The 25,323-nt window shown below is 43.1% G+C and overlaps 3 pseudogenes; 1 reads left to right on the top strand and 2 right to left on the bottom strand.

The window, feature by feature from the left end:
- Nucleotides 1–1,820: 1,820 nt before the first annotated feature.
- LOC147425662 (uncharacterized) lies at nucleotides 1,821–13,043 on the bottom strand (annotated as a pseudogene).
- A 622-nt stretch (nucleotides 13,044–13,665) lies between these two features.
- Nucleotides 13,666–19,907, top strand: LOC147425661 (uncharacterized; annotated as a pseudogene).
- A 1,704-nt stretch (nucleotides 19,908–21,611) lies between these two features.
- Nucleotides 21,612–23,745, bottom strand: LOC147425660 (uncharacterized; annotated as a pseudogene).
- Between the last annotated feature and the right edge of the window lie 1,578 nt (nucleotides 23,746–25,323).

Genomic DNA, 25,323 nt, shown 5'->3' with positions numbered 1-25,323 from the left:
CCATTGGAGCTATGCTATTGCAAAAGGGGAAGGGCAGCCATTATATGAGGCCAGTGTATTGTGCAAGCCGAGTGAAGTTGGTAGCGGAGAGAAAGTTATCGGAAGTAGAGCTAGTGATGGCCAGTGTAATATTTGCTTGTCGACGATTTTGTCATTACGCCTTTTTGCCACAGTTAATTAATGGTACTAACATGTCAAATGTGGTGAAGAAATGGGTAATTGAGCTGCAAGAGTTTGAGTTCTCTTTTCTAGTGGAAGATAGTACAAGGGCTACCCTAGCTGATTTGTTGACCTACAAGGAGAATCCCCTTATTGTTAAGGAAGAGGTGGTGAGAAAGGTAGTTGAAGAAGTGCCACAGATCAGCAATGCACATGTGTTGTTCTTTCATGGTTCATACAGAAAGAGCCATGATGCAGCTTCAGGGGGTATAGCACTTTATGATCCAGAGGGGAAGCTAATATGCAAGAGAGGGTTCAAATTGGATGCGCATAGTAACAATGAGGCTGGATATGCTACATTGGAAGCCGGATTACACATTTGTTTGAAGCATGGGGTTCGAAGGTTGAGCATAAAAGGTGATGCCTTGTTAGTGGTGAAGCAAGTGCTGGGTGTGTGGAAGAGCAAGAACACCTCATTGAAGGAAATGTGCTTCAGAATTAAAGGCCTGTTAAAAAAGTTCGAAGCATGGATCATCAGACACATTGAACGTGCTCTAAATGGAGAGGCACATGAAGCAGCTCAAGGCATGATTGGGGAGCTATTCGTGTTGAGGACCAATTTACCTCTTTATCATGGCCGGGAAAGTTTGGCTCAAGAAGAGGAGTTTTTGCTAACAGGAATCATTCCAAAGGAGATTCAGAAGTCTAAGAAGTATGGCTTTGTGCGTAGAGCATACAGGTACAAATTGATTGGCGATGTCTTATACATGAAAGGGGCTGATCTCGTGTTGAGACGTGTACCTTGGCGGGAGGAGCTTTACAGAGTGTTGGAAGAGAATCATGAAGGCGCATGTGGTGGCCATTTTGCTCTAAAGATCACCTTGCATAAGATTTTGCAAGAGGGGTATGTATGGCCTAGTTTGCACAAGGATGTTCACCATTGGTGTAGGTCTTGCAATAGATGTCAAGCATTTGGGAAGAGAGTGTTGAAGCCAGAGCTACGAAAAACCATTACGGCATTTGATGTGTTTGAAAAGTGGGGGATTGATGCAATAGGCCCGTTACCTATCACAAGCAGGGGCAAAAGCTATATCTTGACGGCAGTGGACTATCTCTCTAGATGGGCAGAGGCTATAGCAGTAAAACAGATCACTGCAAAGGATGTGGCAAAATTTGTGTATGATGAAATATGTTGCAAGTTTGGGGTGCCATTAGAGCTACTTTCAGATAAGGGGCCAGGATTTAGAGCTAAACTGCTAGACTTCTTATGCACAAAGATGAAGATTAGGCACCAGCATACCACTCCTTATTACCCGCAGTGTAATGGCTTAAATGAAAGATTCAATGGTGAGTTGGTACAAATTCTTTCTAAAGTGACAGAGCACCAAGGAAAGAATTGGGATTTGGAATTGCCTAGTGCATTATGGGCTTACCGTACTTCGGTGAAGAGAGGTACAGGGTTTACTCCATTTCATTTGGTGCATGGAAAGGAAGCACTATTGCCTGTGGAGGTAGAGTTGCCTGCGGTCAAGATGTTAGAGAAGTTGCTTGGGTCGCCTAGTGATGCATTCAAAGAGAGGTCCAGTTGGATAGGATGAGCGCATTGGAGCATTATGGGCTTACCGTACTTCGGTGAAGACAGGTACAGGGTTTACTCCATTTCATTTGGTGTATGGAAAGGAAGCACTATTGCCTGTGGAGGTAGAGTTGCCTGCGGTCAAGATGTTAGAGAAGTTGCTTGGGTCGCCTAGTGATGCATTCAAAGAGAGGCTCTTGCAGTTACAAGAGGTCCAGTTGGATAGGATGAGCGCATTGGAGCATTATGGGCAGATGCAGGATAAGGCTTTGGCAAAGATAAATGAAAAGGTTAAAAGTAAGGGTATCAAGAAACATGACTGGTTTTGCGCTACAATAGTAAGCTGGACAACACCTTCCAAAAGAAGTTTCAAATTAAGTGGGAAGGCCCTTTCAAGGTAGTGGAGTGTTTTCCAAATGGCACATATCAGCTGGCTAACCTGGATGGTGTTCTACATAAGTCAAGGGTAAATGGGTTGCTTCTTAAATTGTATCATGCTAGATTGATGATGGTGGAGCAAGATGAGCTGTCTGTGCATCAAGGAGTGTTGGTGAGGGATGAGAAGACCTGTGATGCGGCGAGTCTCATATCTCTCTTGCTGCTGCTGATCATGAATGATCTAGCAGGCTAGGGGATGGGCAAATTATGTCAGGAGTTTTTTGGAGTAAGGGATTGCGCATATGTACATACACATGCATGGTGCATCAAATAAAGGATTGCCCATTTTCCTTAGCCAGGTGGTTACGTGGGGCCCGCATGTGTACAGGTAGGACAGGGTGTATCTACTGCATCGTTTTTCACTATTACCAATACTAGTGTGTTTTTTCTACAATAAGGAGGAGTTGGTAGCGCGTAAAACTTCTCAAGGAAGCTCTCCGCGGGCCGACGACGTGAGGTCAGCAGGTGCGTCAGATGGCATCTAGTGGCGTCAGGAGGGCGAACGAGGTCAATATTTGCACGCGGATGAGGACGGACACAACGTGGGTGTTTTCTGGTGAGAGTTATGCAGAAAGGTCATCATTAGGACCACTTTTTGGGGCCACTTTACGTGGTGGCGAGATGCATTATTGGAAAAAAGCTGAGTGCCAGGTGTGCGAATGATGCAAAAAGGTGACAACTATGCACTGCGAGGTCAATTTTTGGCCTGTTCGGGGTCCGTTTGAGGTCATCTAAAAGGCCAAGGGTGCCCAAGTAATAAAGCTAAGTGTGGGAACTGAAAAAACAGAGAGAAGACCAGAAAAAACGTGGAGAAGAGAGGAGGAACAGCCGCAACTGTGTTTTTGCCCATTTTGGAGCCTATTTTGGCCGTAAACTGCTCATCCGAGGTCGGATTTGAGCACTTTGACATTGTAGACTGGGGTTTTGGGCCGTTCCGGACGCGATGGCGCTGTCCATTTTGCCAAATTCCTCACTCTTTTCCTGTTGTTTTTCTGTGTAAGTTTCTCTTATGAGCGAAGTTTCTGCTCTAGTTTGTGATTGTATCTGGTATCTTTTACCCATATTGTGTGAGCTGTTTGCCCCATTGGTGTTGGCCCAAGCTCATTTGTATCTAAAAATAAAAAATTCTCCTCTTTTGAGCTGAGTTTTTTGGGTGTGTGTGTGTGTGTGTGTGTCTGTGTGGAGTGGGCAAGTGGATAGTCTCTCTCCTCTCACTCCAGAGGTGTGTTCCCTGTCTCGGCCAGGTGTGTTGTCTACGCCGAGTGGTGCCCCATAGTGTGTGTGTCTATCCTCCCAAGAGTGTGTGTCAGGTCATTATAGAGGCGTTGTGTGTGTTTTCATCCCGCTCACAGTGTCTAGTGACCTTCTTAGTAAACATGGGCACCTATGATGAATAAGAAAATTTACAGGACTACACGGATGGCACATATGGTCTCATGGATGATGACTTTGTTTATCTCGACGACGAGGATAGGGTTTTAGCCTTAGGGTTTCCCCCCAACCTCTACAATATCCTATTCCCTTGACTCTTTAGGGGGAGTGCAAATAATAGGTTAGGGTTCCTTATGTTTTTTGTTGTGTTCAATAAGTGTTGGTACCTTTTTCCACTAATGTGCCTCTTGGAGGTATTCCTTTTGTCTCCTAGTGTGTACAGTAGCGTGTTGCTATTGATAGGATTTGGACCTTCATGGAACCTTCACTTCAGATCAAGCGCGACCATCAACACAAACAGGTGTTTTTTGTCCATTAGCATTGCCCCTATCTATTTTGCATCCATGTTTGTTTGCTTTAATTGTGATTGGTAGCCTAATGTTCACCGCATTTTCTTAGTATCAAACATTTAATTCAATGTAATTTTTTGTCATAATCACTTGTCTAGGTTTAAAAATCAAGCAGTCCGACTAAGCTAGTTTGACCAAGCTAGGTGTTGGAAATCTTCTCTTAATACCATGGGGAATGCCTTCCTAATAAGCAATGGTTACTTAGGTTCTTAATCCGATTTAGGCAGCATTGTGTGAAATGTACTAGGGCTTTCTAGTGGGCTTGACCCTATTGACCTTTAGCTTAAATATTATAAAGGGAGTTTACTAGTGTGCTGAGCCTGGGGAGGTGTATCAGAGTTATATGACCCCCCAAAGCTACAAAATTAAAATGATGAAAACAAACAACACAAAAAAATATCAAAGTGCCACAATGTAAAATTTTAAGCTGGAAGAGAAATCCCTGCTTAAATTGGTACTCCACTCACATGTATCGCCTATGGAACTAGAGCCCTAGAGGTTCCCAGTGTGGGCGCTTTTCCTTGAAAAGCAAAAAACCCAAGGCATACAAAATAAGCACACACATCAAAATTGAATTACTGTGAAAATACTTTGGGGGGTCAAAGCAAAGGTAATCAGTCAGGCGATGATTTCATGAGAAATTCCTTTTATCGTAGCTTAACTACAAGGTCCTCTAGGTATAGCCTCTAGTCAGCCCTCGAACATGAAATACTTGGTTCTCGCGATTAAACAACTTAATTAACCAGAGAAAATTAAGAAGCTTACCCATGGTATTAATAGTCGATCTCTAGTGCCTTTTGACCGTTAAATTAGCGACCCCAGACTTGTTTAATTTTTTACCTTCACATCTGTTTATGCATTTGATTACATTGCAATTTAATGCTTATTGCTGACAAATTATTTAAAATTCTGTTACCAATCAATTGTCTGCTTAAAATTGCATATGCTTTTTAATCGCTTATGAGAATGCAATTACTGTGCAATGTTGTTTGATTTTGCAGTGACTGAAGAAGGCTAAGGACATTCATCTCAAATGCTCTTCCACCTCGACCAACGAGCTTCAACTCAATAGCTTCCGAGGACGGAATCTACATCAGGAAGGGGGGCATGTTAACCCTCACGGATCACGGACACCCTATCACCTACGAGACGGACGTTGTAACCTATGATGGACATTGTATTATTTATTTGGTAGAGTCAGGTACCGGGCTTGTCGGTCCAATAGGAAAAGGGTAAGAGTGATCGTCGATGAGAGGCGCACTCTAACAGGGACATTCAAGGGATTAGTTGGCTAAGCATGGGCGCCCATGTGTGAATGGGGTGAGCTCATATAAAAGCCAACTAAACCTAAAATTCACTCACTCTCTCATTTGTGCAATAGAAGAGACCTCTTGCTCCATCTCCATCTCCATCTTCTTCTTCTTCACCTCCTTGTGTGTGTGTGTGTGTGTGTGTGTGTGTGTGAGAGAGAGAGAGAGAGAGAGAGAGAGAGAGAGTGCGATAGAGCATTGCGGCGGCACGATAGCGGTGAAACGGTTGGGCGTGACGTAGCGGCGTCTCCTTCTTCGCGGCGAGAAATCCTCCACGGCAGGAGCATAGAGCGGTGAGTGACACACCATTGCCCTCTTTTGAGCTTACTAGTTAAGCTAGTTGTGTGCTTGGAGCCGTTTGTGGCTCACACACAGTGTTAGGCAAGTCCCTTGCTTTGACAGTGCGGCAAGGAGCGCACAGCAGGGAACAGAGGCCGCATGAATGGGGGACCGTGCATAAGTGGAGGTCAAGGGGGGACCGTACGTAGCGCGAAGGCCGTCTCTCTCTCTCTCTCTCTCTCTCTCTCTCTCTCTCTCTCTCCAACTCTGCGTGCGGTCCTCTCGCTGATCGCGCGGCTGCAGTGCACACCATCAGGATTGGCCGAATAAAGGAGGTAGCGCCACCTGGCAGTCGGAAACACCCCCCTTTTTATCTCTCTCTCTCTCTCTCTCTCTCTCTCTCACACACACACACACACACACACACACACACACACACACACACAACATTTGACGACGTGGGGGAGCTATCTTGATCCAATCAATGCAGCCCTACTATTTACACACACACACACACACACACACACACACACACACACACACACACACACACAGGGAGAAGAAAAAGAAGAAGGAGAAGAGAGTTTTCACGTCGTAGGAAACTATCCCAAGAGCGAGCTGTGAGAGAGAGAGAGAGAGAGAGAGAGAGAGAGAGAGAGAAGAAAAAAAGGGGGGGGGGGGGGGGGTGTTTGACCTTGCTATCACTTTTTTTTAAATTGATCTCATAGGTCATTTGGGCTTTTTTTCAATCTCATAGGTCGTTTGGCCTTTTGAAGACGTTAACACAACATTTCATCTCTCTCTCTCTCTCTCTCTCTCTCTCTCTCTCTCACACACACACACACACACACACACACACACACACATCATTCGACGACGTTAATATAACATTTCATGATTCATCTCTCTCTCTCTCTCTCATGCGACATGCATGGCCGCCTGTGATCACCTGAAGCAAACCCTGCGCCTGACTGAGCCCAACAAAGGCTGACTTTATGGCTGCTTCTGACTGAGCCCAACAAAGGCGAACAGTCGGAGAGAAGCGGCGTGCCCATTCTCTCTCTCTCTCTCTCTCTCTCTCTCTCTCTCTCTCTCTCTCTCAACGGCCCGGTTGCAGTGCGCACACCTCCGAAGCTGGCCGGTTGAAGCTGCTCACGACACGTGGGGGGGGGGGGGGGGGGGGGGGGATCCCCTCCCCTTTTATCTATTAGTATAGATGTTTGATGCACATAGCTAATCCGTAACGGTTTTACTTGATAGTGGCTCTGTCACCATTTGATTTTTTCTCATGTGTTATGTCGACCCCCCTTAGGTGGTCCGTTTGGTAGACCATTGAGACTTAGCTTGATGTACTAAGGTTATGCTCTGCTCACACCCCAATTGTAGCACTATTCTGTAGTCGAGGAATTTCTTTCCTCTGTGACTATCGTACTTGGCATGTTACCATTAGCGGGTTTCCTCCGTTTTGTGGAATTGGTTCTTGCTCCTACAATAATGCTTTTGCCTGTCAACTATATCAATCCTCGGCAACCTTATGGGTTCGCTCAAAAGAGGACGACAAGATAGCTAGGCACTGGGCAGTCTAAGCTTATCTTGCAAGACAATATTCGTTGCCTTGGGTGGATGACCTCATGGATCGACTCTCGGATGCAAGATATTTCACCACGATTGATCTTTGGTCTGACTACCATCTAATATGGATACACTCGTGTGATGTCCCAAAAACCGCATTTCGTACATGGTGTGGACATTGCCACTTCTTGATCTTGCCTTCTGGATTGACCAACACCTCTACAACTTTTCCACATATGATGAATGATCTCTTACGTCCACATATGAAAAAGTGGGTTGTCGTGTTCCTTGATGACATACTTATTTATAGACGAACACTCAAGCTTTTGCAACACTTCTGTCTTGTCTTTTGTATTTTACGACGCGAGAAGTTGTATACGATGCAATCTATTTTTCCACACCGAGTTCTTGTATCTCAGCCATGTCATCTTGGGACATCCCCATTGTTCCTGAAAAGGTATGAGTGGCCCTATCATGTTCCATTTTACATACCATATGGCAAGTTGCAAGTGAAATCTTTCTAAGTTGCCCCGTATTTTTCAAGCAACTTAAATAACCTAGCTGAGTGGCGCATAGAGGGTTAGGGTTAAAAAACCTAACGCTCCCAACTTATGGGACCCAACCGTGGGGCCTAACACCTTAAAAATAAAAGCATCAAGACTCATTAGCGTAAAAAGCGGATCATGGCAACGGTGTACGACAGCCCATGCAAATTGCGCTAACTGTTGACATGGTTATAGGTAACCTCCACATTTTATGAGAGAGTCAAGAGGATGTATGCTTTTGAGATGGGAGCTTTTAGACATTAGTGCTTTTTATCTAACCGCTTTTAACTAGGCCACGGGCCTTTATAAGTGTGCAAACACCTCTTCTCGTGCCAGATTATCTCGGGAGCATCACAACAGAGGACCTTAGACATTGTACTTTGTGCAACATAAAAATAAAGAAATATCAAGGAGGGGTGCGAGTCTTTGGGGCAAGTGCATTTGGACGCGAAAGCCGTGCCGTGTCGACTCTCTCTCTCTCTCTCTCTCTCCTCAAATTATTTGCAGTTTGTCGTGTGTATTGTAGTAGATCTTTGGCTTGGAGTGTCCAACTCTATTACAAAATTCATCAAAGATTGCCAAGATTGCTAAACCCTTTACATGTTTGCTAAAGGGAGTTAATAACAAGCCTCATAGTGTGAGTCTATCTATCACATGGACCGATGAGCTCGATCAATGTTTTCAAACATTGAAGCACGTAGTTACATTTGTATCGATGTTGTAGATGGTGGATCCGAACAAACCCTTTGTGGTGGAGATAGATGCCAATGCTTCTGTCATGGGTGCTACTCTCCACCAAAATGTCCGACCTGTAGCATTTGAAAGTCGCAAGCTCACAAACATGGAAACCCGTTATTCCACATAGGAGAAGGAATTATTGACAATCATCCATGCTTCAAAAATTTGGCATCAATACCTCTATGGTGCCTTCTTTGTGGCATGGACTAACCATCAATGATTGAAATATCTCTGTGATCAGCCTGACCTTTGAGGCTACAAGGCTAGGTGGGCCCAACTCATGCAGGCATTCGACTTTGCAATATGCTAGTGTAAGGGCGCTACAATGTAGTGGCGGATGCCCTTACTGTACGATCTCAAAGGTGAATGTTCTTCTGTTCACAGACATCTCGATTGAGTTCTATCTTTCTCTCAAATGGCATTGCCAAAGAGACCCTCACTTTGGTGAGATATGGTGATAAGTACAAGAGGAATGCACTCGAAATGCGTAGCTCGGAAAGCAATGGTGGTTGGCTACGGAGGGAAAGGTAAGAAAAGTATTTCATTTGTGGTGGATTACTTTTTAAGCAAGGCAAAGTGTGTGCCTATATATGAGGATATCCACAAGAAGAATTTGTTTGACTGTCATGATGCTCCAAGCACCGGACATCTTGGCATACATTGCACTTTTGTCCTAGTACGCCATGATTTTTATAGGCTGCACATGAAAGATTTTGTTTCTGAAGTAGGTGCGGGAATGCGTGCGATGTCAACTTAACATAGCTGGCCATCAAAAGCATGTTGGGCTCTTACATCCTCTGCAAATTCTCGGTGAGAAATGGACTAGAATTTCTATGGATTTTTTAGTTGGATTTCCTCATACCAATTGCAATCATGATGCCATTTGTGTCATTGTCGATTGACTTAGGTAGCAGAACAAGGATTCTATGAGCATGTTCTGCACAAAGTGATTTGATATCCATGAGCTGTGGAAGTAGCCTAGCCATGTGCTCGAGGCCATGCGCAACATGTAGAGGCTAGCTTCCTATTGTCTAGCAAGTTATACAAGAGGTGGATGAATGTGGCTACTTGTCCTACCACTTGGGAAAAATCCAAAATGTTAAAAGAGTCCTTGCCAAGCAATGAGGAAGAGATAAATTGGGAATTATGAGATAAATGATCTATGGAGCATAAGTCCATGACTCAATATATCTCTAACTATAGGGAGATTGTGTTGAAGATAAAGGGAATCGATGCATTCTAGACTTTGCAAGGCTTTAAAAGAGGCCTCACAAAATCAATATCTTGAGTATGTTGAGCCCCTTCAACCAAAGGATTTGTCTGAGGTGAATACGATGACATCAAGCATTGTGGGGTGTGAGATGAGGCAGGGAAAGCTAGGGAAATGGACAAAAAGGGTCAAAGTTTAAGAGAAAAGGGTTTCAGAGTGACAAGTAGGGGAAGAGGATTGACCAAGGTGGTCATGGTGGTCGCTGGAATAAAAAACTACGACCACTTAAAAAGAAAAAAGAGTCCAAAATGAAAAAGAAAGAGAACAATATTAAAGCATAAAAAGAAATTCGTTGCTTTAACTACAATGAAGTGGGGCACAACAAAGCCGAATGCCCAAAGCTCAAGACGAGCACTAGTGGTAGTGAGCCTAAGAGAGATGATAAATCCTCTAGGAAATTTCACATAATGCAGATGCTTCCTCTCAATTTTGGAGAGTTCAAGGAAGTTATGGTGTACCATTTTGACGAGCGCCATGCTTGTTCGGTGACACCAGCTATGTGGCAGTCTATATGACATGTTGCACATGTATGGCACCATAGATGGTTGTAGAGTCACTGTTTTCCTCGATGATGGAGCTAGCCATAAGAAAAGGTTGATCGAGATTGTGAGTAATCATGAGTACACCAGGGTTGTCTTGGCCAGTGGTTATGATAAAATGGTATGGAATACCATTGTCTTAGGGGTTTCATTAGCCATGCAGGACTATGAGGTTTTGCTTGACTTTCAGGTCATGCATTTATCTAGAGTAGACGTGTATCTAAGTAGGGAGTGGATGTACAGCTTGGGCCCTAGTTAGTGAGGAGCTACTTGCACAACATGCTATAGTTTGAGCATGGTGGCAGGGTCACTACCATGCAAAGTGATCGTAATGTCCCCTCTACCCCTCTCATCTCTTCCATGGAGCTACACAAAGTAGCCCGCATAGGTCAGATAGCAGAGGTATTTGCTTGTTACTTTCTCTTAAATTCTATTGTTTTAGATAAAAGTAATGAAAGTGTTTTGTAGTTGAAAGTGTGAGTAATGTTTGCACAGACAAACCCACGGGAAAACCTGTCGTGGTCGAGACCCACTCCTTAAGGACCCTGTTTCTTTGGCACGCATGGACTCTAAAACAAAAAAATCCAAGGTAAACGAAACCCTTAGAAAATAGTACATAGATGCTTTAATGAATTCATTAGATGAGTTTTAAGATGTATTTCTCGGTGGTTTGCTAGATGGTTTGCTACCATCTCGAAAATTGGACCATGGCATCGATGTTGTGCCAGGGTCAAAACCTATAAGCAAGCCCACTTATAGATTAAGCCACTCCGAAGCACAAGAGGTGTTAACGGAATACTTGAACAAAGTCTTAATTTAGCCTAGTTCTAATCCGTGGATATCACCGATTCTTCTAGTAAAGAAGAAGGACGAATCTATGCGGATGTGCATAGATTACAGAGGTCTTAATCAGATAACGATTAAGAATAAATACCCAATTCCACATATCGATGAGTTGCTTGATCATCTCTTTGGGTCAAAGTATTTTTCAAAGATTTACTTGAGATTTGGTTATCATAATGTCAAGATTAAACTACAAGATGTTGCAAAGACATCATTTAGGATCCCCCTTGAGGTTTATCGGTGGAAGGATGCACACATGGAGAATGGTGAAATCTCTGAGATGACTCCTGAAAACTTTGCAGCTTTCTCTTAACAAGGCCTGCACATTGCCTGTGTTGGAAAATGTTCATTTCTATGACAAACGTACAAACATGTTGACTATTTGAAAAAAGAGAAAAAACATGTCCTTTACGAAGAATATGCCTATTCATGAGAGTTCACCGCAAGGAAATTTTAGATGCTTGAAGCTTACAAAAATATATTTGTGAATAAAATTTACAAATTTGAATAGGAAAGAATACATTTTATTTAATTACAAATCGAGAGAGAGGAGATTTTCAAAGTAGACCTTGAATGTAGATGGTATAGTAATCTCAAAGAGTAAACCCTTATGAATGAGTACATGACTAGGATGGGTTGAGGAAACAAAAAGAAGAATGTTAAATATGTGTGGTCGAAAGATACAAATGTATTTAAGGAGTTCTATTGTGGTTTTTGTAAAGTAGAGTGACATTTTGTGATTGTTGGAGGCATTTCCATATTATAGAAGCACACGGTACATGTGGTTCATTTTACTCAATATTTTATGGACTCACTCGAACACGGTCAAGCAAGAAATGAGAGTGCTTAAACATTTTAGATAAGTTGGACCACCACCAATGGCACAACAAGGTTCAAAAAAGGGTTTTTTGTGATTGACCTTCACAAGTTGCACACTACAAGGATGTCGAGGAGGAAAGGTTGTGAACACATTTTTGAAGGCAGCATGTAGCTTTGCATCATCTATGCCGTCAATGACAAGAATTTGAAAGAAAAATCATCGTACCATGCTCTATAGATATGGCCCCTTCAAAGATGTTAATTAGAAGAGATGCAATATCTAAAGATTCCGTAAAGAATGTAGGCAGGTAGGCATTGATGGCCTCGAATGTGCTAGACCGCTTTGTTAACTACATACAAAGAAGTGTGTAAGTGAAAAAGACCCACTTATCACTCATTCTTGCATAACCAAACAAGAACATGTCTCTCAGTGTTGTTGTATGACCATAATCGAGCCCAGTCCTTAACAAATTGTCATTCAAGTCATTGAGAAATCATTGAGTGAAATCTAACAAGACTTATAGAAACAATGGTTTGTAGAAACTTTTGATCATCTCACAAGGGGATTTTGTCACAACATCTTTGACAATTGCCTCCACTGCTTTGCATTGAAAGGATAGAGTTAGCTTTGTGAAGAACTCTTTAAAGATGTATAACTCATCTAAGTGCTTGTCAAGCCTCACAACAAGATCCAAAGAGAGCGGCATGCCCATGCTAGAGATTGCATTTCATATGACCCTCTCCTCCTCATCCGACCATGGCACCGCTGCCAGGTACTACCACATGCACATATCCACATACATCTTGAACAAGAGATGGTCTGCACATTGCATGATTTTGGTTGCATCTAATATTGACTTGATTTGCACCTCAGGGTGGTCCGAATCCACCAAGAACTTGAAGCAAGCCATATAAACAACAATTTGGGTTGCATTGTAGCTTCAATTCACATAACTTTTTGGGGTCTATCTGCTTCCATGGCTCCCTTAATCTTGCTTGAAAGAAAAGAATTCTTGAGAGACAAGAAAAGGTAGCGTACACCACAATAGACCTCATCTGGACTTTCCAATCGCCAAGGTACATTGTAATCCTTCTGAGGCTCTTGCAAGACTATCTTTGCCACTGTGCTCTCGGGCACACAAAGCATCACCAAGCGGACGGGACTTCCCCTCATTTGTTGTCCAAAAAGGTATTTTGGGGCTCAACACGTTGTCAGATGACCATCTGAGCCAATTTTAGGTAGGCTTGAATCGGCAGGCCTCAACTCGCTCGCTCACTCGCTCTTGGGTAGACTGCTCAAATGCAGAGCCATGCCTCAACTGACACCAAAATTCTAGTAGGGCTCCACATCCAGGGCCATGCCTCCATAAGATTAGTTACACATTTCCTGCCAAAAGTCGGGCGTGCTGATACGAACTCGATGCGCAAAAAGTTGAGCGCCCAAGCAGATGGACAACGAAACTCCCCTGCCCAAGGTTGGGCTAGGATGGAACTCACATCGCAACAATAGCAAAAGGTAGATGCAACCAATAGGCAAGGGTGTTTTGTTGTCCATCCGCATGGCGCTCAACTTATTATGCATGGAGTGTGTACCAACACGCTCGACTTTGGGCAAGCAGTGTGTAACCGGCCTTATAGTGGCATGGTCCTGAATGTGGAGCCCTACTGGAATTTTGGTGTTAGTAGAGACATGGCCCTACATGTGAGCAATCTCATCCCGAGAGCGAGCGAGCGAGCGAACGAAGGCCTATTGATTCAAGCCCACCTGAAATTGGCTGAGTTTTATCGAGAGCTCAATGGCGAAGATAGTTGGTTTGCAAGAGCCTCAAAAAGATTGCAATGTCAAGTTGTTAATACCTGCCCTTGGCAATTGGGAAGACCAGCTGGGGTCTATTGTGGTGTATTCTACTTTTACCGTCTCTCACAAATTTCTTCCTGTCAAGAGAGCTTGAGGGAGCCATGGCAGCCGATAGGCCCTGAAAAGATATGTGAATTGAAGATGCAATGCATCCCAAATTGCTCTCCAAAAGATTGCATGGCTTGCTTCAAGTTCTTGGTGGATTTGGACCACCCAGAGGTGCTTATCAAGTATTAGGTGCAACCAAAATCATGCAATGTGCAGACCACCTCTTGTTCAAGATATGTGTAGATGTGTGCATGCAGTATCTAGTAGCGGCACCATGGTCAAATGAGAGGAGAGGGCCGTACGAAATACATTCTCTTGCATGGGTCTGCTGCTCTCTTTGGATCTTGTTGTGAGGCTTGACGAGCACTTAAATGAGTTACACACCTTCAAAGAGTTCTCCACAAAGACAATTCTATTCTTCCAATGCAAAGAAGTGGAGGCGATTTTCAAAGATGCTGTGACAAAAGCCCCTTGTGAGATGATCAAAAGTTTCTACAAACCATTGTTCCTACAAGTTTTCTCAGAGTTCACTCAGTGATTTCTCAATGACTCGAATGACATTTTGTTAAGAACATGGCTCGATTATGGACATGCAACAACACTGAGAGATGTTGTCGGAGTGCACGGTTCTCCAGGGTTGACCGTGAAATCACCGGGCTTCTGGCTGTAGATAGGAGCTTAGCACACGCTCATAATCAGATAAAAGAGTGCAAATAGACTTAATTAATGGCTTAATACACTTATTACTGGTGATTAAAGAGAGTTTAAGAGAGAGAACACTGCAAATAAGAACGCTAGTAATTGATATGACTATAAGAAACAAAGATTCAAGACTCAAGAGATGCTGATAACTGACAATAGATACATCGTAAGATTTTTGATTGCTCTTTTATAATTCCGTTGCATACATCCGCTTCTGTATGCCCTTCGAATTGCAACCCTTGGAATTAGAAAAATCCCCCAAGTTGCACCGCCATCCAGTCATTTCATTCTCTCGATGCTTTTCTTGCCCTTCCCTTGTCTTCTCCAAGTGCTCTCAAGCTCTAGAGTTCCCTTTTGCTGTCGGTTCCCAAAAATAAAAACCCCCAATAACCCTCAAAATTGGGCCAAAAAGAAGAACCCTCCAAAAGTGTGTGCTTCTTCTTTTATAGTATAGGAGTGGCCAAGCCAAAGAAAAAAATGGGTTTTTAGCTGCTCGTACCATCCACCTCAGCATAATGTAGCTTCCTTTTTTACTGCATACAATTGGCATTATCCCTTCTCATGGCATGACCAATCGAAAACTTTCCCATTTCATCGACAAGTGAACTGTCCCTTGGGACTCTCTCTCTCTCTCTCTCTCTCTCTCTCTCTCTCTCTCTCTCTCTCTCTCTCTCTCTCTCTCTCTCTCTCTCTCTCTCTCTCTTACCATAGAACTGTTGCAGGACAGCCCCCTAGCACTACCGATATCGCTAGTAAGGGCTCCCCCTTTGCTCTCAAAAGTTTGGCTCCCTATAGGACATGTGTGAACCGCCTCTAGGCGAGCTTCTGCCATGTCATCAACCTGCCAAGTCTGCCACTACAACGCTTGTACCGGCCAGCGTGCCACCAAAAAGGTCTCAAGGACCCACCCCGGCTTGCGCAAACTGCACCGCCTAGGAGCCCGCCATAGACAGGCAGTGGAAGAAGCTCCCTCAGCCTCTTGATACCGTAATGAGGGTCACAAGCGAGGCCTTATACGCTGCAATGTCAGGTTTTTCCTTCACTTATGGGGCAATTTCTGCCCTCTGGGCGCCCCAATTCCCATGCCTCAAAAATATTCAAAGTTCATCAAAATAACCCTTTTGTGTTGCCCCTCAATTTCAAGGCCTTGCCATTTGTGGCTCCAAGATCTAGCTCCCGATCCGTAAAGCCCGGAAAAAAAATTCACATGATTGGCTCCAAAACCCCCCTAGCTTTGCCGCATTCCAAGATTTCCAAACTTACCATCTGAGGCCGCAAAACCGCTAAATTTTCATCTGCAACCGTACCTCGAGCAAAACCTCGAGCTAAATTTCATCTGCAACCAACCTCGAGCAAAACCGCTAAATCAACCGTACCCGATCTTTGATTGGCCATAACTGGCAGTCTGTAACTCCGTTTGACGAGAAGTTACTGTTTGTTATCTCCATACACTGCATAGAATGCATACAATCCCTGGCAAAGCTCCAAAATCATTAGATGGCACGTCTATTGATGTGACCAACCCGGCACAACCCTGGCCCACGACAAAACTTTGCATGCTAATAACTTGACACCCGGGACTCACATTGCCTATTTGAAAAGACAAGCAAGCTCCATAAATCAAGCACTACACACCCAGAGCTCCAAAATAGCTTGGACCACCTAGCTCCACCTTCTCCGTTCCTCTTAGATCTACAATGCACTACACCTTCAAACTCAAATATCTTGGGCTCTGTAGCTGTGTTTAATGAGTTGTCTAGACCAGTTTACCCAGCACTTCAAGCTCTACCTTTTTAAGCAAAAAACCAACCCTTCATTCAATCTTCACCTGTCATCCCAATTGGTTCACTTTGAGGAACTTTTGGTCTACAAAAATCCACATAATGCATACATTCCAACCATCTCCTGATATCATGGCAGAATCTTGCCTAAACCATCAGTTTAGCAAAACCATGAAAAGCCAAGCATATCCTCATCTTTCACTCCGTGCCCGCAAATCGGCACAACATTCACCCCCTCTAAACCTGAACATCCTTCGGTATGTGCCAATCTTTATTTAACTTTGAAGCATAAACCTATAAACACATAACTAATACCCCATTGCGTGCATGCTTTGAAAAATTTTCCAACCTGTGGCTTCATCAAAATATACTCTCCTCGAGGATCTACAAAAATATAAGAATTTCCCAATAGTAGAACATAATTATGGTAGAACATAAGTATGAATTGGCCCATAAACCGTAATGAACACCACCTAGATCATATGGCATAGAAGTCAATAGCTCCAGACCACGAATATATCCAGCTCCACCCGGATTAAATGGCATATCCATCAATTGGCTTGGACCATGCATATAACCCTCCCTGCCTGGATCGAAAGCTAGCATAAATTCCCCTAGATTATAGGGTAACACCAAATCCCATAAATCATTAGGCATCATTAGATAATGCCATATCCCTTGTGCAACCTTCTCCGCGAATTGTGGATCATCAATTGCGGGTAGGAGCATTGGTAATGCAACTTCATCCCCTCGAGAAGTAAAACTTCTCTTTATGTGGCTCCCGAGAATCATCAAGAAAAGATTCCATTTTTGGTACATACCAAAATTCTAGTAGAACCTCATCAAGCAATTGCATAAGGTCCTCTTCAGCTGCATCTGGGTAAACTTGCTTATGCTCCAAATCAAATTTCTTAGTACCCTTAGCATCCATAACTGAGAATCCTTTCAAAGCTTTGTCCAATAAACACATAGGCTCTAGGTCCACCGCTTCATAAGAATTCTCTATCATGCACATCTCAGGCAACAAACTAGGCTTTTCACATATGGTATGCACAATATTGGCCATACCTGCTATAGACTGATCTTGAATATTCTCTTCCTCATCCAAATATTTTTAAACTTTTGTAGCACAAAGCTTAGCATGCTTATGGAAAATAGCATCCACCGCCCTATCCAGATGGTTAGCACAATGAGCCCAATCATAGGCAACACCAAGAGATTTCACTTGATCATGCACCCCCTCTGAATAAGCACCATCAAATTGAGGATCAATCTGCCACATTGTGACCTCTGCAACACCAAAGCTTGATAAAGAAGGATTCTGCACCCCCTCTAAATCATCACGTTGCGGATCTTCAAGCACATTCTCTTGTACATTCGAGCCCTTGAAATCTAGTGTATCGAAACCCTGTAGATGCTCATGCACATATACCTCTTGTGAAACCTCATGTGTGGACAAACCCTATGCATCATCATGCCTTTCTTGACCGTGTAAGTCTTCAGCTTCAACCTTCATCATGAAATCTGCAATCCCTAGCTTCGCATAGACTGCCTGAACAACTTCTTCATCATCTTTATCTTGTAATAGCCTTCCATCCTCAAGAAAACACTCATCGATAGCAATGTCAAGCTTAGCCTGAATCTCATTGCAAACCTCTGCATAAGTAGGCACATTACCACAATCCCCTTCATCTTCATACATGCTTGGATCCCATACTTCACGGATGGCAGCAGCTTTAAACTTGCTCCAGCTATGCAAATTTTGTTGCTGAAGCTCCTGGACGCGCTCAATAAAATGTGGAATCACAAACTTCTCAAACTTTAGAATCTGGTTCTCTTTTTCTACCCCATGCAACTCTAGTTCCTCTTCATAGCACTGCAAGTAACCTACAAGATCATAGCCATAAAAAATCCTCGGCTAAGCAAAAACTGAGCATTTGGCATTTTCAAGTGCCAATTGCCTCTAGGCGGCGGGCTTCTGCCATGTCATCAGCATGCCAAGTCTTCCACTACAACTCCTGTATCGGTCACCGTGCTACCAAGAGGTCACAAGGACCTGCCCCCGTTCACGCGAACAGTGCCGCCCAAGGGCCTGCCATAGGTAGGTAGTAAGAGAAGCTCCCTCACCCTCTTGATACCCTAATGAGGGTCACGAGCCAGACCTTATATGCTATACTGCTAGGTTTTTCCTTCTCTTATGGGGCAATCTTCATCACATGGCGACCTCTAGGCGCCCCAATCCCCATGCCTCAAAAATCTTCAAATTTCATCAAAATAACCCTTTTGTGTTGCCCCTCAATTTCAAGGCCCTGCCATTTGTGGCTCCAAGATCCGGTCCTCGATCCGTAAAGCCTCGCAAAAAAAATCACATGATTGGCTCGAAACCCCCTCGCGCTTGCCACATTCCAAGATTTCCAAACTTGCCATTTGAGGCCAGAAAACCGCTAAATTCCATCTACAACCAACCTCGAGCAACTGCACCCAATCTTTGACCAGCCATAATTGGCAGTCCGTAAGTCCTTTTGACGAGAAATTAGTGTCTCTTAGCTCCATACATCACATAGAATGCATACAATCCCTAGCAAAGCTCCAAAATCATCAGGTGGCACGTCTACCAATGCAACCAACCCGACACAACCCTTGCCCTGGACAAAACTTTGCCTGCTAATAACTTGACATTTGGGACTCAGATTGCCTATCTGAAAAGACCAACAAGCTCCATAAATCAAGCATTACACACTAACAACTCCAAACAGGCTTCGACCACCTGGCTCCACCTGCCCCGTTCCTCTTAGATCTGCACTGCACCTTCAAACTCAAATATCTTGGAGTCTGTAGCTTTGTTTGATGAGCCGTCTGGACCAGTTTACTCCGCACTTTATGCTCTACCTTTTTAAGTAGAAAAAAAACACTTCATTCAATCTTCACGTGTCAGCCCAATTGGTTCACTTTGAGGTACTTTTGGTCTACAAAAATCCACATAAAGCAGACATTCCAATCATCTCCTGATATCATGGCAGAATCTGGCCTAAATCATCAATTTGGCAAAACCATGAAAAGGCAAGCATATCCTCATCTTTCACTTCGTACTTACAAAGAGGCACGACAACGTGTTCTTTGTTGGTTATGCAGGAATGAGAGATGAGTGGGTCATTTTACCTTACACACTTCTTTTATAAGCAGACAACAAAGCAAAAATTGCAAAAAATATCACAAGTTGGTATAGCACATTTGAGGCCATCAATGCCTACCTGCCTGCATTCTTTACGTCATCTCCAAATATTGCATTTCTTCTAATGAACATCTTTGAAGGGGCCATATCTATAGAGCATGGTACAACGATTTTTCTTTCAAATTCTAAGAGAGCTTCATTGTTGGTATCTTGGGCTCCTATCATCAATGGCATAGATGATGCAAAGCAACATGTTGCCTTCAAGAATGTGTTCACAACCTTGCCTCCTTGACACCCTTCTAGTGTGCAACTCATGGAGGCAAATCACTGAAAACCTTTTTTTGAACCTTGATGTGTTTTGTGGTGGTCCAGCTTATCTAAAATGTTTAAACACTCTCATTTCTTGCTCGACCATGTTCGGCGTATCCGTAATAAATTGAGTACTATACAAACCTTCTAAATGTTAAACAGAAGTAATTCGGCTTGCCATGGTTATGTGTGAGGCTCTATTCTAATGTTTTCTTTTGAAATTGGATATATCTAAAAGAGGTTTCTAATAGGATTGTTCCTCGTAAGTGTTTAGGCCTACCTAAGACCGATTGGATGAAGTTACATTATTAGTGTCACAAAGGTTGCCTTTTCTTCCTTTGACTTTAAGAGGAGCTCCTATTGAGGCCATTGTAGCTATAATTGACACTTGTTTTTATAAGTGTGAATCCCCCCCCCCCCCCCCCCCCCGGGACACACGAGAGGGCCCACAGGGAAAGGTGCTTATTTGTGTAGTTTAATTTTTTTCTCAAGATCTGCTACTACTGAGCTTTTAATGCATAGAAAATGCTAAAACTAACCTCTACTTTTAGCATGGAGTTGTCTGGTCTTTTATGCCCAAGAGAGAAAACAACAACGCAGATTAGACAAAGACGCAAGGGCTGAATGGAGGTGAGAATTTCTCACTCAGCTATAATGAAGTTGAAGCTTGTTCTTGTTAACTACTTTGAGATGTAAGTACTAGGTGGAAGTCTTTCACAATGCTTATAGCATAATCTATGAAGTCTTAACTTTAACATTATGCATTTATGCTTGTAGTGAGCGATAGAGATCATCTTAACAACAATGTACCACTGAAAAGATTCTCGCATGCGAGCCCAAATTTGCAAAAGATGGTAATTTTCCAGAGAAGCCACTGTTTAGGTTTTGGGCAATGCAAAATTCTCTAACAGGGGAGATGCCCATTGATATATGCCAAAATGCTTGGTATATGGAGGTGTTGGACCTCGCTCACAATAACCTTTCGGGCTCTATTGCAGAGGGGTCTGGACTACAAAGCCACAATTTCCTGCTTGTTTGTACAAGACGACAATGCCATATGTCAAAGATAGAAGTGTAAGTTCCTCATAATAGGGACAAAGTAAGTGCCCTTCTGGTTGGCTTAAACATAGTGAATAGTGTCGATAGAAAAATAAATTCCGAAGTACAGCCGATTGTTATTTGGTAAGGACATCAAAATACAAAATACCAAATGTGAAAGCCTGGCTAGGATAGATAAGAAAACAGATCAAGACTCAAAAGAGTTTGCTCAAAATTGATGATGTTGCAAGCATGCATGACGCATCTTTTCCAACCGTCTTCTACGAACAGTAGCATGGAATGGTTGATCCATGTGAAGTGGCTTGTAGACAAGGCCTCTCAAAGAACCCCCTTCCCATAATACTGAACGCAAGCGATTTTCAAATTGTTGTTGTTGGATTTCCCAATTCCGCCTTGCTTGTTTTGCTTGTTGAGCGTCTTCTCGCCTCTGACGTGATGTCTCCTTCTCTGCAAGTGCTTGTTTCTTCTTTGCCTCTTTTTCTAGTCTCTTTTCCTCCTTTGCCTTTGCTACTTCCTCTTTCTTTTTGTTCTTGGCCTTCATGCTCTTGATGTATTGTGTTGAAGTAAGTATCAAGCTATTTGTAAATTCAACGAATGGTTCTCTATTCACTTGCCTGATGCAAACTTCAGTCGAGGGAATACGTAGAAGTTCAATCACGCGTTCCCTTTCCTCAGTGTGCGATGGAGATGGAGTGTTTTCACTTGCAAACTGCCTTGCGTGTTGTTCATAGTTGATCCCCAGTGAAGTTGATCTGAAATGCTGAGAGCGATGTATGTGCGAATTGTCTGGTCCATCTGGTTGTTGATTTCCCCCTAAATCTGCTGGCTGGCTTCCAAAACCTGTTGAATGCACCCTTTCCTCAGTGTTCAATGGAGGTGGAGTGTTTTCACTTGCAAAATGGCTTGCTTGACGTTCATACTTGATCCCCAGTGAAGCTGATCTGAAATGCTGAGAGCGATGCATGTGAGAATTGTTTGGTCCATCTGGTTGTTGATTTCCCGCTAAATCTGCTGGCTGGCTTCCAAAACCTGTTGACCGCACCCTTTCCTCAGTGTTCAATGGAGGTGGAGTGTTTTCACTTGCAAACTGGCGTGCTTGACATTCATAGTTGATCCCCAGTGAAGCTGATTTGAAATGCTGAGAGCGATGTATGTGAGAATTTTCTGGTCCATCTGGTTGTTGATTTCCCCCTAAATCTGTTGGCTGGCTTCCAAAACCTGTTGATTGATTTCCACACAATTCCTCATCTTCCTCCAAGAGTAGTGTATAACTCACTAAATTAGTTGTTTCATGCCGTTTAGGATCAGGCATGTCTTCAAGTGTCGTAACATGATCTGTTGCAAATAAGTTCTGGTCAAATTGAATTGCCAAATCATTCAATGCTAAGATAGCTTCATCCTCAATATTTCCGTGTACTGGGGTTGACTGCACTTGCGAGATGTCTTCTTCGATAGCTGAACTAGGATCATCAGTCAAATTGGTATGATTGCAAGGCATGCCTTCAAATACCACAGCAGAAGGATTTAGAGGCCAAATCCCTGTCGCTCGAAAGCCCGCTCTAATGTTGGACTCAGTAAAGGAAGAGGAAATGGCCTTTGCCACTATTGAAGCCAACACTGATTTTGTTGCATGTCTTGAACATGTCCTTTGTTGCCATATGTCTCTTTCCTTGCGAAAGTGAGTCTTCAAAGACTTGAAAATAGAGACGTCCAAAGGTTGTAGTTTATGTGATGTGTGTGCAGGTAATGTAAGTATGTCTATCCCAGATTCGTAAGCTTTGGTAACAACTTCCAATGACACATGACTCCCATGACCATCTAAAACTAGAAGATGTCTTCTACTTTTCCCTATGCTTTCAGTAATTGCTTTCTCAAAGTGCTTGAGCCATGCTTGAAATAACTCACATGTCATCCACGCTTTCTTCTGCATAGCCATTACAGCCCCTTCTTCACAATCCTCTATATAGTTGCCAGTCGCTCTGCTTCCCTTAAAGATGTAGAATGATGGAATAGCTTGACCTGCAGCATTAACACAACATAACACAGTCATCCACTCTCTAGAGTTGCATGTAATTCCGTAGACAGCTTTTAAACCCTTTCTTGCAAGAACTTTCATCCCCTTGTCCCTAGACCCTTGAAAACCTGTCTCGTCTGCATTCCAAATATTGGTTGGTGGATAGTTATGCTCGTTGTACAATTTTTGAAGATTGTCATGAAGTGACTTAACTATCTCTGGTCTAAAGCGTGTTGCTCTTGATTGATCGAGCCCCTCTGAAACACGAAAAACCAATTTTGGATGGCGTTTTAGAAAGCTATCCCACCAGCTTTTACCTGGAATTCCGTTTGAAAATAGTGTGTGCCTGGTTTGACATATTTCTGCCACTTTGAGTTTCACATCTAAAATGGATACACCATGCCCCGACTCACACTTCAAGAATATCCACTTGAGTAATGCATCCTCCTCTTCTGTTGTCAATTGAGTTGGGGGGCCCTTCTTCTTGGTTTGAGTTCTCCCCTCTTCCCAATTGGAAATGGCTGTTCAACTCATGCCAAATTGAAGGGAACATTTGTTTAGGGAGAGACCATTATCCCGTGCCTTGAGAGATTTTGCCATGTCTTCCTCCGTCCATGTGAGTTGTGTGCGCTTTGTAGGCTGCTTCGATGGTGGTTTTTGTGCTTTATCTGGAGGAGTACTTTCTAGTGCAGGGGTTCTGATTGTTGCAATCCTTGGCTTTGGAAACGTAGGCTTGGCCAAGAGAGCTAGTGGAGGTTGCTTGATTTGCTTGCAACTTTCTAATCTGGCCTTCGAAGATGTCTTTGATGAAGTATCATTATTGCATTGTGACTCCCTCGAGAACAACTTTGTTGGTGTTTGCATACCAAGTCTGCGACGCCTGCTTGTTCTTGTGCCTCTAGGTGACAAGATGGTTTGTTTCCTCTTTTCCATCTTGCTGTATACAATAGCAGGTCTGAATTAGAACAAGGCTTCGGCAATAAGCATGTAAGTCATGACAAGATATAATTTTTAGGATGGGTTTGCTGATTAGCATACATGAGCTGAGCTGATTGATATTATAACTCGATCAGATGGAAATAATCTCTAGATAAGATGAAAATGATGCAACCAATAAACATCTATTTTGTTGAATTACACTCTTTTGTTAATATCATGTGATATGATGCTTGAGAAATGAAACAACTCACAATATGAAGTGGTTTGAAAAATACTTGACAAATATTTGCAAATGGTTCAAATACCTGGGAAAGCTGAGCGCACTACTTAGGTATGTCTTCGAGTAAACGCGAGTACTCCTTCACTGAGAATTATCTTTTTGGGGCAGGCTTTTGTGGGCTGGTTTTAGGACTTGGTGCCTTTGCAGAAGTGTTTGTAGTGTCTACTTTTGGGGAAATGAATGGAGATTTCTTGCGAGGGATTTTGCACATAAAGACATGAACCCTACCAACATGATGGAGTCTGCCATAATTGCCAAAAGTCTTCACTCTCCAGGGGCTCCAAGAAAGAAAGAGATAAGCACCTACCATGCGTGGCACCAAAGATTATACGAACAAGGCGTCTGGAGACAAACGTTGGCACTGCCTTTCACTCCGACTGAAGAGAGAGAGAGAGAGAGAGAGAGAGAGAGAGAGAGAGAGAGAGAGAGAAGAGAGTGAAGAAGAAGAGAGACTGTAGATTAAAGAGAAGAAAAGTAGAATATACCTTCCAAAAATTCGAAGGGTGCTCCATTGTACACGGGCTGAAATTCCCTAGTATTTACACTCCCTTTTTACCAAAAGGCAGTGCCAACAAACAAAGGACCAACTAAAAAAGCAACCCTATAAGCCGACGCAAGATGAGAGAGAGAGAGAGAGAGAGAGAGAGAGAGAGAGAGAGAGAGAGAGAGAGAGGGGGGGGGGGGGGGGGGGGGGGGATTATAGTACATATATATGAAGCCGATTATTGAATAACTAATATAAAAAACAGCCCGCCACGTGGACTAACATGGAGACAAATAGCACCAAATCGGTGTCCTATTGTCCATGCAAAAATTAAAAAAAGCACTTCAATCGGTACAACAATTCGAAAACATCTTCAAAATCCAAGATTTTTTGCGATTCTACCTTCCTCAAAGACAATGCTATGTAGTGGGTCTACAAAAACTTATGCTTGGCAATCTTTCAAGAAAATTTTTGCTCGCACTTATCTCTCTCTGTAAAGTGCAACTTTTTGCTGAGTGGAAGATGGTTTTGGTAGAAACCATCTATCGATACCACCATCTTCAAATTGCCCCACTCAACAATAAGTTAGTGATTGAAGGATGTGTATCGTCTAGTTTCTCTCTTTAAAAGTCTAAGCTTGGAGGATTAGTGTGACGAATCCACTATTGGATTGCCTTGAACAATGCGTCCAAACAAGTGACCATTATCATGGACCATGCGGCAGTCAACTAAAAGATTATAAAAGGGAAGCTTGTCTAAATGCTAAATGCTTGAAAGCACTTATCATCTTCGAAGAACCAATATGAAA

Source organism: Adiantum capillus-veneris, chromosome 25, assembly GCF_014529385.1.
Source record: "Adiantum capillus-veneris isolate H3 chromosome 25, ASM1452938v2, whole genome shotgun sequence".
NCBI classification, from domain to species: domain Eukaryota; kingdom Viridiplantae; phylum Streptophyta; class Polypodiopsida; order Polypodiales; family Pteridaceae; genus Adiantum; species Adiantum capillus-veneris.
The sequence above is the reverse complement of the archived record's forward strand: the minus strand, read 5'-3'. Positions and strand labels throughout refer to the sequence as shown.